This window comes from Choloepus didactylus, chromosome 27 (assembly GCF_015220235.1).
Source record: "Choloepus didactylus isolate mChoDid1 chromosome 27, mChoDid1.pri, whole genome shotgun sequence".
In the NCBI taxonomy this organism is placed as follows: Eukaryota; Metazoa; Chordata; class Mammalia; order Pilosa; family Megalonychidae; genus Choloepus; species Choloepus didactylus.
The window spans coordinates 19,362,066-19,374,197 of NC_051333.1; the positions used below are offsets into that span (position 1 = coordinate 19,362,066).

A 12,132-nucleotide genomic window follows, 5' to 3' on the forward strand; every position below is an offset into this window, starting at 1 on the left:
GTTAGATAATTTCCATGCAGGTGTGGCCCTGCCCATTATCTTGGGCCTTGATTAGTTTACTAGAGCCCTATAAAAGCTCAGACAGAAGGGGTGAGTTTGCTACAACCAAGAGGGACACTTTGAAGAACCCACAGGAGCTGAGAGAGGAGCTGCAGCTTACAGAGACATTTTGTAGATGGCCTTTGAAAGCAGTCTTTTGCTCCTAAGAAGCTAAGAGAGGACAAATGCTCCAAGAGCAATTAAGAGTGACATTTTTTGAGGAGCTGCAGCCTAGAGAGGAAAGTTCTGGAGAGAAAGTCATTTTGAAACCAGAACTCTGGAGCAGACACTAGGTTTTCCGGACACCATGGGCCATCCTCCAGTGAAGGTACCTGATTGCTGGTGCATTACCTTGGATACTTTATGGCCTTAAGACTGTGACTTTGTAACCAAATAAATCCCCTTTATAAAAGCTGATCCATTTCTGGTGTTTTGCGAAAAGGCAGCATTAGCATACTGGAACAGTGGGTATCTAAAAGACAATATGTAAATAATCAGCCCATCAGGTAGCCCTGGATTGACTAGGGAAAACTCTGGCTCTCCCAGAACCCTGTGCTTCCTTATCTCTGCCTCCCTAAACTCAGCTGCTTTCCCACAAATTCTTGGCTTCTTTTCCTGACCTTGGCTCAACCTGCCATTGCCTAGTGAGCCACAGCCCAGCTTGGTCCAAGTATCAACACCAGCGCTAACATCAGTGGCCTGGGCAGGAGTGGCTCATCTGGTATCACCCTAGGCCCGCCCTCCATCCAGTGGGCGGGCACGGTGCATGCTCAGGCAACCATTGCATTTCAAATGTGCAAGTGAGATGGGCCATGGAGGGCTACAAATTTATTGGCATTGTCTCAAGAATGAGGGTGAGAGGAGAGAAGAAGGGGGTATGGACCGGGCCCTTCGGCGTGTGGAGCTGTAGCTCAGGAAGGCTTGTGCTGGAGATTGAATCATGACCTGTATAAAAGGCATGTTCAGGTCACGACCCCTGGTCCTGTGGGTGTGAACTCATTTGCAAATAGGACCTTTGAAGATGTTATTAAAGTATGTCCAAGCTGAAAGAGGGTGGGCCTTAATCTAATATGGCTGAAGTCCTTATAAACAGAGGGAATTAGACATGGAAAAAGAAGCCACGGGGAAGAGCCAGAAGGTGGATGCCAGGGAATCCAGAAGAGAAAGGAAAAGATGCTGTTGTGTGCATAGCCATGTGACAGAAAGGCCAAGGAGCAAGGATTGCTGGCCAGACAGAAGATACTGATCCCAGGAGGAAGCAAGCCCTCTACTCTCTGAAACCATGAGCCAATAAATTCTTGTTGTTAATACAACCCATTGTATGGTATTTATTTTAGCAACCAGGAAACTATATATCCTTGAGTGGGCAGGACTCGTCAACACATGATAAATTCACAAAATATGGCAGGATGGTGATGATGCTACTAACAAAGAGAAATGACCAGACCGAAGGTGATTTCAGGAAATACTTTAACTTCCCCTACCCCTATCCCTTTTTATTAGCATTTCTTGTCCAACTTTGTGCTAGGGATTCTTACAGATCCTATCTGATAGATGGAATAATGGAAGCCCATAATCATAAAGTCACTTGTGTCAGTCAAGGGGAGAGACCTAAAGAGATGTCAGCCCACTCCAATACAGGTGTCAGGGTTGCCAGTAAAAGCAGGACTCACACAGGCTCTGATGGAAAGATGTTTTATTCACATAGGAAAGAGGCAGAGTAAGGTCAGCTTCCCTAGAGGGTGTTGGTTCCCCACAGCCAATGTGTCTTGATCGGTGATCAATGCAGGGAGATGTTTTATGCAGAGCACTGCTCTCCTGTGTTTGTGTGCTATAGTGGAAGAATTTGGTTCCTTCCCCAGCAGGGGCAGATACACTACCAGAGTGTGAGCTGGATGTCATCAAACCTGCCTGTCAGAGTCAGCCTGTCCCCAGTGAATGTTTCCATATGCTTGGGACTATAGGAGAAGGAAGGTAATGGCAGTCCCCTTATCTGTTAGGGGATTGTGTTCTATCCCGCTAGGCTGTCACACCTGGTCTTGAGCACAGGATGTATTTGCAGGTTCCAGGGAACGGTAGCAGGCTGTGCTGGGCTGCCCCCCACCGCAACTCGCCCGGTCTCACAGAGAAACTACGATAGAATCAAGATGTGAATCCAGGTCTGGATGGCTCCAGACTCAGGGATGGTTTGTCACTTCTTTCTCCCTGTTTCTCCTTGTTCCAGGCTGCTTTGGCGAAGCTAAGACTGGACAAACATCCCAAGAGCAACTGAGAGTGACTTTTTTGAGGAACTGCAGCCTAGAAAGGAATGTACTGGGAGAAAGCCATTTTGAAACCAGAATTTCAGAGCAGATGCCAGCCACGTGCCTTCCCAGCTAACAGAGGTTTTCCGGACATCCTGCAGTGAAGGTACCTGATTGTTGATGATTTACCTTGGACACTTCACGGCCTTAAGACTGTAACTGTGTAACCATATAAACCCCTTTTATAAAAGCCGATCCATTTCTGGTGTTTTGCATCCTGGCAGCATTAGCAAGCCGGAACACAGGCCAAAACTGGAGAGGTGATAATATGTCTGATTCGAGGATCCCGCAGCAGGTAAGGGTGACATGAAGGACTCAAACTGTCAGGTCCCTGAACTCTGGGCTATAACCGCAAAAGGGATCAGACTGGAACTGGAACAGGTAATATCTGGGAAGGGAAAGATGTCGAGACTTAGTGAAATGCCTTCTCCATGCTCTCCTTCTGAGGTCTGACCAGGCAAGAGAAGGGCTCCCAGTTGAGAAGAGGTGCCATCAAGGGCATCCTTTCAGCAGCATGTGGAAACAGCTCTAAGATGAAGAGCATCCTGGGGGAGGAGAGCCATTATGAGTTTACGCTAGGGAGACGAGGGCAAGAATCACTCATGTAATTCTCTTAGCAGTTAGCCAAGGCTTAGCTTCTCCTCAAACACCTGCCAGGCATTTTCACCACCTAAAGGGTGGTTGTGAGCACTAAGGTAAGTAGAACGTGCTCTGAATGTGTCTGGCACCGATGTTTGCTGTCATTATATGAATCATCAATTTGTGTCCTCACCCTACCTGCTTAACAGAGGAGGAGATGCTCAGCAGCAATACTAATAGTGGGCTGAACCATATGAAATTGTACATATTCTAGAAGATAACATAGGGCCAAATCTTCATGACCTGGGATTTGGTAATGAATTCTTAGATACGACTCTGTTCTAGTTTCCTAATGCTGCTGGAATGCAAAACACCAGAGATGGACTGGCTTTTATAAAGGGGGTTTATTTGGTTACAAAGTTACAGTCTGAAGGCCATAAAGTGTCCAGGGTAACACACTCTCAGCTTCTCCGGAGCAAGAGACTGCTTTCAACGGCTGTTTTCAAACTGTCTCTCATCTGCAGCTCCTGTGCTTTCTTCAAAGTGTCCCTCTTGGCTGTAGCTCCTCTTCAAAGCGTCACTCACATTTGCACTGAGTTCTCCCTGTCCGACAGCTCATTTATATGGCTCCACTGATCAAGGCCCACCCTGAATGGGTGGGGCCATGCCTCCATGGAAATAAGCCAATCCATCCCTGGTGTTTTGCATTCTGGCAGTATTAGCAAACTAGAACAGACTCCAAAAGCACAAGCAGCAAACAAAACAAAACAAAACAGAACAAAACAAAAAAACAAAACAAAACAAAACAAAACAAAAAAACAACCATAGCTATATTTAATTTTAACTTCATCAAAAAACTTTTTTGCATCAAAGGACATTATCAAGAAAGTGAAAAAAGAACTTACAGAGTGGGAGAAAATAGTTGCAAACCATATATCTGACAAGGGCTTAACATTTAGAATATATAAAGCTATTTTACAATGCAACAACAAAAACTCAAACAACCCAATTAAAAATTGGGCGAAGGACTTGAATAGACATTTTTCCAAAGAACAGATACACATAGCCAATAGGCATATGAAAAGATGCTCAACATCATCAGCCATTAGGAAATGCAAATTAAAAAAAACAGTGAGATACCACTTCATACCCACAAGATTGGCTAGTATTTAATAAATGGAAAATAACAAGTGTTGACAAGGATATGGAGAAATTGGAACCCTAGTGCACTGTTGGTGGGAATGCAAAATGGTGCAGTCACTGTGGAAGCAATATGGAATTTCCTCACAATGTTAAATATGGAATTATCATATGACCTGACAATTCTTGGTATATACTCAACGGAAGTGAAAACAGGGTCTCAAACAGACACTTGTATACCAACGTTCATAGCAGCATTATTCATACTAGCCAAAGATGGAAACAATCCAAGTGACCATCAACAAATAAATGGATAAGGAAAATATGGTACATAAACATAATGGAATATTATTTAGCCAAAGAATGAAGTTATGAGACATGCTGCAATATGGAAGAAACTTGAAAACATTTTGCTCAGTGAAGTAAGCAAGACACATAAGGACAAATATTGTATGATATCACTTATAAGAGCTGTCTAGGATTAGAAAATTTGCAGAGACAGAAAGTAGATTAGCGATTACCAGGGAATGGGGGGAGGGAAGAAAGAGGGGGTATGTTTGGTGGATATGGAGTCTATGTAAATAAAATTAATTAACAGAATGCACACATACGTACAATTTCCTCATGCCTCTTTGTAATCCTTTCCTTCTGCTCCTCCCTGCCTGCCCTCCCACCCCCACCATCCTCAGGTAATCACTGATTTGCTTTCTGTAATCATAGATTAGTTTGCACTTTCTAGAATTTTATGTAAATGAAATCATGTAGTATGTACTTTTTTGTCTGGTTCCTTTCTCTCGGCATAATTATTTTGAAATTCACCTATGTCATTCTGTATATCAATAGTTCATTCACTTTTTTTTCTTTATTAGATAGGTTGTGAGTTTACAGAAAAATCACGTATAAAATTCAGGATTCTCATACACCACCCCACCACCATTGGTGTGGAACATCTGTTATGACTGATGATAGTCATTCACTTTTATTGTTTATATATATATATATATATATATATATATATATATATATACATATATCACAATTTGTTTACCATTCACCAATTGGTGGACATTTGGGCTGTTTGCAGCTTTTGCTGATTACAGATAAACCTGCTATGAACATTTGTATACAAGTTTCTGTATGGACATATGCTTTCATTTCTCTTGGGTGAATATCTAGGAGTAGAAAGCCTGGGTCATCAAATGGCAAAACACATTATGCTGAAATTGAAAGCATCTTGGTGCAAACAGATTATGTATTTTTATTAAACTGTGTGGGATAATATTTTGCACCAGTGGAAAGTGTTAATGAAGCTCTATAATTTAAATAATATGCTCTCCATAGAAAGTTGTATGCTTGCTAGAAGGTCTATTCCTTTACTTACAACAAATGAGAGAAAATTACTTTGAAAGTATGTTGGTTGAATATAAAACTTTAACAAGAGATGTGATCATACTTTCTGATTTTGAAAATAAATGAAAAGCAAAATTAAAGAAGTTGGATATGTACTAATCAGCAGATAAGAGTATCAATTATTATAGGAAAAATGTATATCAAATATAAGTAAGGAGTTTATAGATGGCCTAATTCACGTTCAAATGGAGATATGAAAAATTGAACAGTGTCTCAAGATTTTTGAGTTTTAACTAAAGAAAAGCTATTTTCCATGAATACATCTGATTTACAAAATGCATCCACTGAGTTTTTGTCTCTTAAATATTCTGATACTTTAAAGCCTTGGAAATTTAATCTGAAATAGTTTTAAGCAGAATGCAATATCAATAATTAAAAAGTCTGCATCATGTTTGGATCTTCTGAATCCGACTCACAAATATTACTTTGTGCAGTCTTGCCCAAATTTGGAAGTGGTCTTGAGAATTTTTTTTTAACGATATCAGCCACAGTGATGTCCTTCAAAAGAAGTTCATCAAAAATTAAAGGTCTGGCCTGAGCCAATCATCCTGCACTGAGATGCTTCAAAGCATTGTTTAAAATGTTTGGCTCCTTGTGGAGAATGCAGGGGTATTGGCCTACCCCACCTCGATGGTTGCTAACATGACCACAGACATAGGGGACTGGTGGTTTGATGGGCTGAGCCCTCTACCGTAGGTTTTACCCTTGGGAAGATGGTTGCTGCAAAGGAGAGGCTAGGCCTCCCTATAATTGTGCCAAGAGCCTCCTCCCGAATGCCTCTTTGTTGCTCAGATGTCGCCCTCTCTCTCTGGCTAAGCCAACTTGAAAGGTGAAATCACTGCCCTCCCCCCTACGTGGGATCAGACACCCAGGGGAGTGAATCTCCCTGGCAACGTGGAATATGACTCCCGGGGAGGAATATAGACCTGGCATCGTGGGACGGAGAACATCTTCTTGACCAAAAGGGGGATGTGAAAGGAAATGAAATAAGCTTCAGTGGCAGAGAGATTCCAAAAGGAGCCGAGAGGTCACTCTGGTGGGCACTCTTACGCACACTTTAGACAACCCTTTTTAGGTTCTAAAGAATTGGGGTAGCTGGTGGTGGATGCCTGAAACTATCAAACTACAACCCAGAACCCATGAATCTCGAAGACAATTGTATAAAAATGCAGCTTATGAGGGGTGACAATGGGATTGGGAAAGCCATAAGGACCACACTCCACTTTGTCTAGTTTATGGATGGATGAGTAGAAAAATAGGGGAAGGAAACAAACAAACAAACAGACAAAGGTACCCAGTGTTCTTTTTTACTTCAATTGCTCTTTTTCACTTTAATTATTATTCTTGTTATTTTTGTGTGTGTGCTAATGAAGGTGTCAGGGATTGATTTAGGTGGTGAAGGTACAACTATGTAATGGTGCTGTGAACAATGGAATGTATGATTTGTTTTGTATGACTGCGTGGTATGTGAATATATCTCAATAAAATGAAGATTAAAAAATTAAAAAAAAATGTTTGGCTCCCCATGGCGCCCTATTAGACACAAGTTTACCAGGGGATTTGGGCAGGAGTGTGTTTGATGGGCTTCACTGTTGACAAAATCGGAAGTGCTGATAAAAGAAGTGAAGCTTGGAAAGCTTGCAGTCCTGCAGCCTCCTGCGGTCACCATTAACTGGCCTCAACTGGAGTGCGCATCGGATGAAATGTCGCTCTGGCTGTAGATCGCCGCCAGCCAGCTTAGATGGGAACATGGAACATCGCTCTACCCTTGTATAAGAACTCTGACTTCATGGCATGCATAAACGTGTCTGTAAGATGAAAGAAAAATTAGTTAAGATCCTCATTATCAAGAGAAACTGTCAAAAGTGGCAACTCTCATCACTGAAAATGAGATAAGCAAAGAAAGGGATTTGGAAGATATCATTTTTGATTTTGTTTTCATTAAAGCCAGGAAAGTAAAATTATAATAAATTCTGTTTTGAGTATAAATTAAACATTTAAACTTAAAATTATGTGATGTGCTTTAATATACCCACATTTCATTGCTTTCTGTATGTCTCAACTACAGCAATAATCTGGGTAAAATTAACCATTAAAAGACATGTAAAAGCATGTATAAATGGGTGCACATTTTTCCTTTGGCTTCCAGCTCTTTTGGAGGGCTGGAATCTGGGGTAAAGTGAGGCAAGGGAGAGAAGGTGAGGCTGAAGTTTGTGAGGTCTGCAGGATCTGGTGATGCTCCAGAACAAGGATCGAGAGGACCTTCCCTTTCCTGTCAGGGCCTTAGACCCAGGTCCAGGTTGGCTGGGCAGGGGCAGGAGGGGACCTCAGCTTAGCCCTGACACAGCCAGAAAGTGGACAGACCTTTACAGAATGCTCCTGTAAAGGCTGGAAGTGAGGGTCTCTCCTTCACCCCTGCTCCTGCTCAGCCCCAGGCCCAGCTTCTGCCTTATGGGGTTTTGAGGAGGGGGGTGGTGAGTGTCATCATTGTAGCACAGAGATGTGCAAACACACCTACAGTTCCCTGTCCCACCCAGCTCGCTCCTAGTCGATCAATCTGGCACCTGCTGTCTTCCACTTCCCATCCTGCTCAGGGTAGCCAGAGCTTCTCCACAAGTTAAATCAGATCACACCCCTCCCTGGCTTACACCCTCTGTTTTAGTTTCCTGGGCTGCTTAAACAAATACCATGAAATAGGCTGACTTAAACAATGGGAATTGAATGACTCATGGTTTTGAGGTTACGCGAAAGTCCAAATCAAGGCATCATCCAGGTGATGCTTTCTTCCCGAAGACTGTGGTGTTCTGGGGCTGGCTGCTGGTGATCCTCGGTCCTGGGCTTCTCACCACGTGGCAATGCACACGGCGGCCTCTCGTGGCCTCTTCCTTCTCTTCCAGATTCCATTGCTATTCAGCTTCTGGTTGCTTCCTCTGTAACTTTTTCTCTTTCTATCTGAGTTTCATTCTGCTTATAGAGGACTCCAGTAACAGTATTAAGAACCATCCTGATTGAGGTGGCCACACCCTAATAAAGTCACCTCATCAAAAGGTCCTACTTACAATGGGTTCACAGCTACGGGAATGGATTAAATTTAAGAACATGTTTTTCTGGAGTACATAGAGCTCCAAACCACCACACTCTCCAGCAGGTCCCCATGGCTCTTGGGATCAAACCCAAATCCCTCACCTAGGTGTCCCCCTGCCCGGAACACTCTCCTTTTTCCCTAGGACTTCTCATCGTGGGCGTGTCCCTTAAATCAGCTCAGATGTTTCCTTCTCAGAGAGGCTTTCTCTGAGCCCCTCTCTTGGGTCCTTCTCCCTCCTCAAGTTACTCCCTTCACAGCCCCTCGGTCACTCTGAAGGCATCTCGTTTATTTGACTGTTTATCCTCCATCCCCCCACCCCCTCCATGAAATGTGAACCCCAGGAGAGCCCTGTCTTTGTCTCCTTTGGTCACCACTTGGACCCTGAGCTTGGAAGCTCAGTGGGCTCCTAATTCAAATACGTTGAATGAATTAGCAAATCCTGCCTTCTGCCTTCATGGAATCAATCAGAGGCTCAGCCAGGAAAATGCATAAATGCATTTATCCAATATCTTCCAGGAAGCTGGGGGACAAAGGCACTAACTGAAACCCTGCCCTCTTCATTCAGAAAAAGAAGTTTTTCAAGGCAAGGAGGCCTGTATTGCTTGAAGAAAGCAGAGCTCCAAACTGAACATGTGAGACTCTGCCCTTCACTTTCAAGCAGCTAATGGCATTGAGGAAATAGAGGACGAAGGCAGCATTGGTGGACAGAGAGGCCACGCCCTGATGCTGCTGCTCCCATGGCAACCACGGAGCCTGAGGAATCAGTGGGATGGCCCTGGCTCCTTGAGGAGGTAAGAGGAGTACTGTCGAGAAAGAGTGGGGAAATTAAGGGATCACGGAGCAAGTACAGCCGGAGAGGGGGTGATGGGTGGAAGAGGGTTATAGAGGACCGGGAGAGTTTATAAGGGAACACATTGCAGTTCATATGGGGAGGTAATATAGGGGGGCAAAGAGTGGTGAGGAATGGGATTTTATTCAGTAACAAGACGAGGTTATAGTGGGAAAAAGAGCAGTTATAAGGGAACAAGAAAAAGCTATGGAAGGACAGGGAAGGTTTAGAGGGGTACAGAATTCATAGGGGGCCAGAAGAGTGTTCTGGAGGACAGGGAGTGGGTCACTGGGGGTCCAGGAGGGCTGTAGGAGACAGAAAGGATAAATCAGGTGGGAGGGAAATCAGGCCACACTAATTGCATTATAGGGACGGTGAGGGTGTTAAATTGGGACAGTGGGGTAATGTCACTTTTCAGAGCTCCTTTGTCCAGTGGAGTTGTTTTAGCCTGGTCCCCATTTGTTGAGGTCTCTGCTTTCCATTCTGGCCACTGTGCTTAGACCCTCTCCCTGTCCGTCTTCTCCCTCACCAGACGCCCTCAGGGTCCTGTAGGACATGCCGGCCAACCGCCGTGATGAGACGCCCCTGGACCATCCCCGTGATGACTACATGGCTTTGTCCATCGTGTCTCTCTTCTGCTGCTTCCCCTTTGGGATTCCAGCCATCATTTTCTCCTGCAAAGTGGGCATTGTCCCAATATCCCTCTCTCGGATTTTGCCTCCCTGCCCTTCTTCCTTGCACATTAGCACACCTGCTTACTTCCCTGCTCTCCTACAGGTGGCCTGAAACCATCTTTTCTCTCCTCCCATGGGACTTTACTCCATCCAACGCCTCTCCTCTTTCTGCCTTTCACATGGGAACCACTTCCCTGCCCCTTCCCTGTGATCTCCTCGGGGAGAACCACCTCCAGATATCTCCACCTTTCCTTCTGGGTCAGTCCCTCTTCCTTCATCCCAGGAGCCCTGCCCTACACTTGTTTCCCCTTCTCCCCACCTTCACACTGATTCCTGAGGGCACCCCCACCAACCTGCCTTCACTTCCCCAGACCAGGATGGCCAACAGACGCGGAGAGGAGCAAAAGGCGAAGAAATATTCCAGCACGGCTTTGACCTTGGGCCTCCTAGGAACCATCTTTGGCATCTGGTTATACTTGGCAAACATTTCAGCCCACTTAAGTCGATGACAGAGATACACACAAAGCAGAAAACTTCCCTCAGATCTCCAGTACTGGAGGCCTCTCGTTATCCTCAAGATCCAGTTAGACTTTAGATCCCTAATCCTGTTGCCTTCACCAGAACTTTGGAAAGGAATAAATCTTCTGGGGAGTTCAGCCTCTGGAAGATGTCTGTGGAAGAGCTCCCAGCTCTCAGTTCATTAATCCAATCAGCAAACACTTGAGTGCTGGCTTTGGGCCTGGCCTAATAAAAACCTGGAGCTCCTTGGGTGAGAAAGACTATCGTAGAAGCAGAAGGATCCCCAATCAGGAAGTATTTCATGCAATTTGAATCTCAAGCAGTGCTGTTTTCTGGAACAGATGATTTAGGAGAAAATACAGTTGATGACAGAGGCTATATCACTTAGTGTAGGCTAAGTAAAAAATGACCCCCTACCTCAGTGGCTCAAACACAGCAAACATTAGTTTCTTGCTGAATTATTTAGTTTTCACTTCTTTTCCATGTCATCTTCATTACAGGATCCAGGCTACCATTTTGGATCCGGCAGATCTTAACGATAGATAAAAAAGAATGGCTGATTCACACAATAGCTCTTAAAGCTTCTGCTCAAAAATGGCCCTCATCCCTTCTCACATTCCCTGGCCAAAGCAAATCACACAGCTGAGTCTAACATCACCAGACAGAGAAGATTAATTCTCTTATAGAGAGGGGCAGGAAATATTTGAAATGACCGTAGAACCTACAACAAGGGCAAGCTCCTCCCTTCCATCTCAGAACACCTATGTATATTTGACAGTCTCTGAGTCTGAGGGTAAACACCCACCATCAGAGGGTGCTCAGAGGAAAACAGGGAGAACCAGTGGTGCCTTCCAGAATAGCATTCTCTCCAAGGTCACTAGGAACAGTCCCAAGTGTCAAGATAACTCAAGTGTCTCAAAAACAGGGATCATCCCTAAGGCACAAGGGACAGTTCCCCTGAGGACCTTTGGAAATCACTTAAGAATATTTGGTATGGTGTCTTAAGTCAGTGTCCCATGGGAAGATTTTTAGATGGAGATTTGTGTGTAGGAGTTACATTGGGGAATTCCCTTGGGAAAGACTTTGAGAAGAAGGATTGAGAAAAAGGAAAACTTGAACTGCAATGCAGCTGTGACAGAGGCATCAGCAGGTCCTGTGTGGTGCTCTTCACTGGGCTATATCTTCTGAGATATCCTGAATTGAGGCCAGGGAACTGATCAGATGTGGGCCATTTCTTGATGAGGACTGTAAGGCATCTGTCCCTTAAGCTTGTATCCAGTTAGTGTTATGACAGATCTTTCCTTGAATGCCAGGAGCTAACAAAACAATTTTTTAAAAAAAAGAAGGAAAAAAAGAAAACGTCTTTCCCAGTCGTTGCAGATTGACCTGTGCAAGTGCTTTCCTTCATGGTTTATCCATACAATGAGTTTGTAGAATAGCACCCAGCCGAAGCATAGGGGTCTCCCTGATCCTTTCTGTGCATATACCTCTTATCTTGGGCAGTGTGTGTGGCCCTAAGAATTCCCTGTTTACATGATTCCAAATGTCCTTTCT

General features: G+C 44.2%; 1 pseudogene; it reads left to right on the top strand.

Moving 5' to 3' along the window:
- The first annotated feature begins 6,969 nt into the window (after positions 1-6,969).
- LOC119521794 lies at positions 6,970-7,464 on the top strand (annotated as a pseudogene).
- Positions 7,465-12,132: the final 4,668 nt, after the last annotated feature.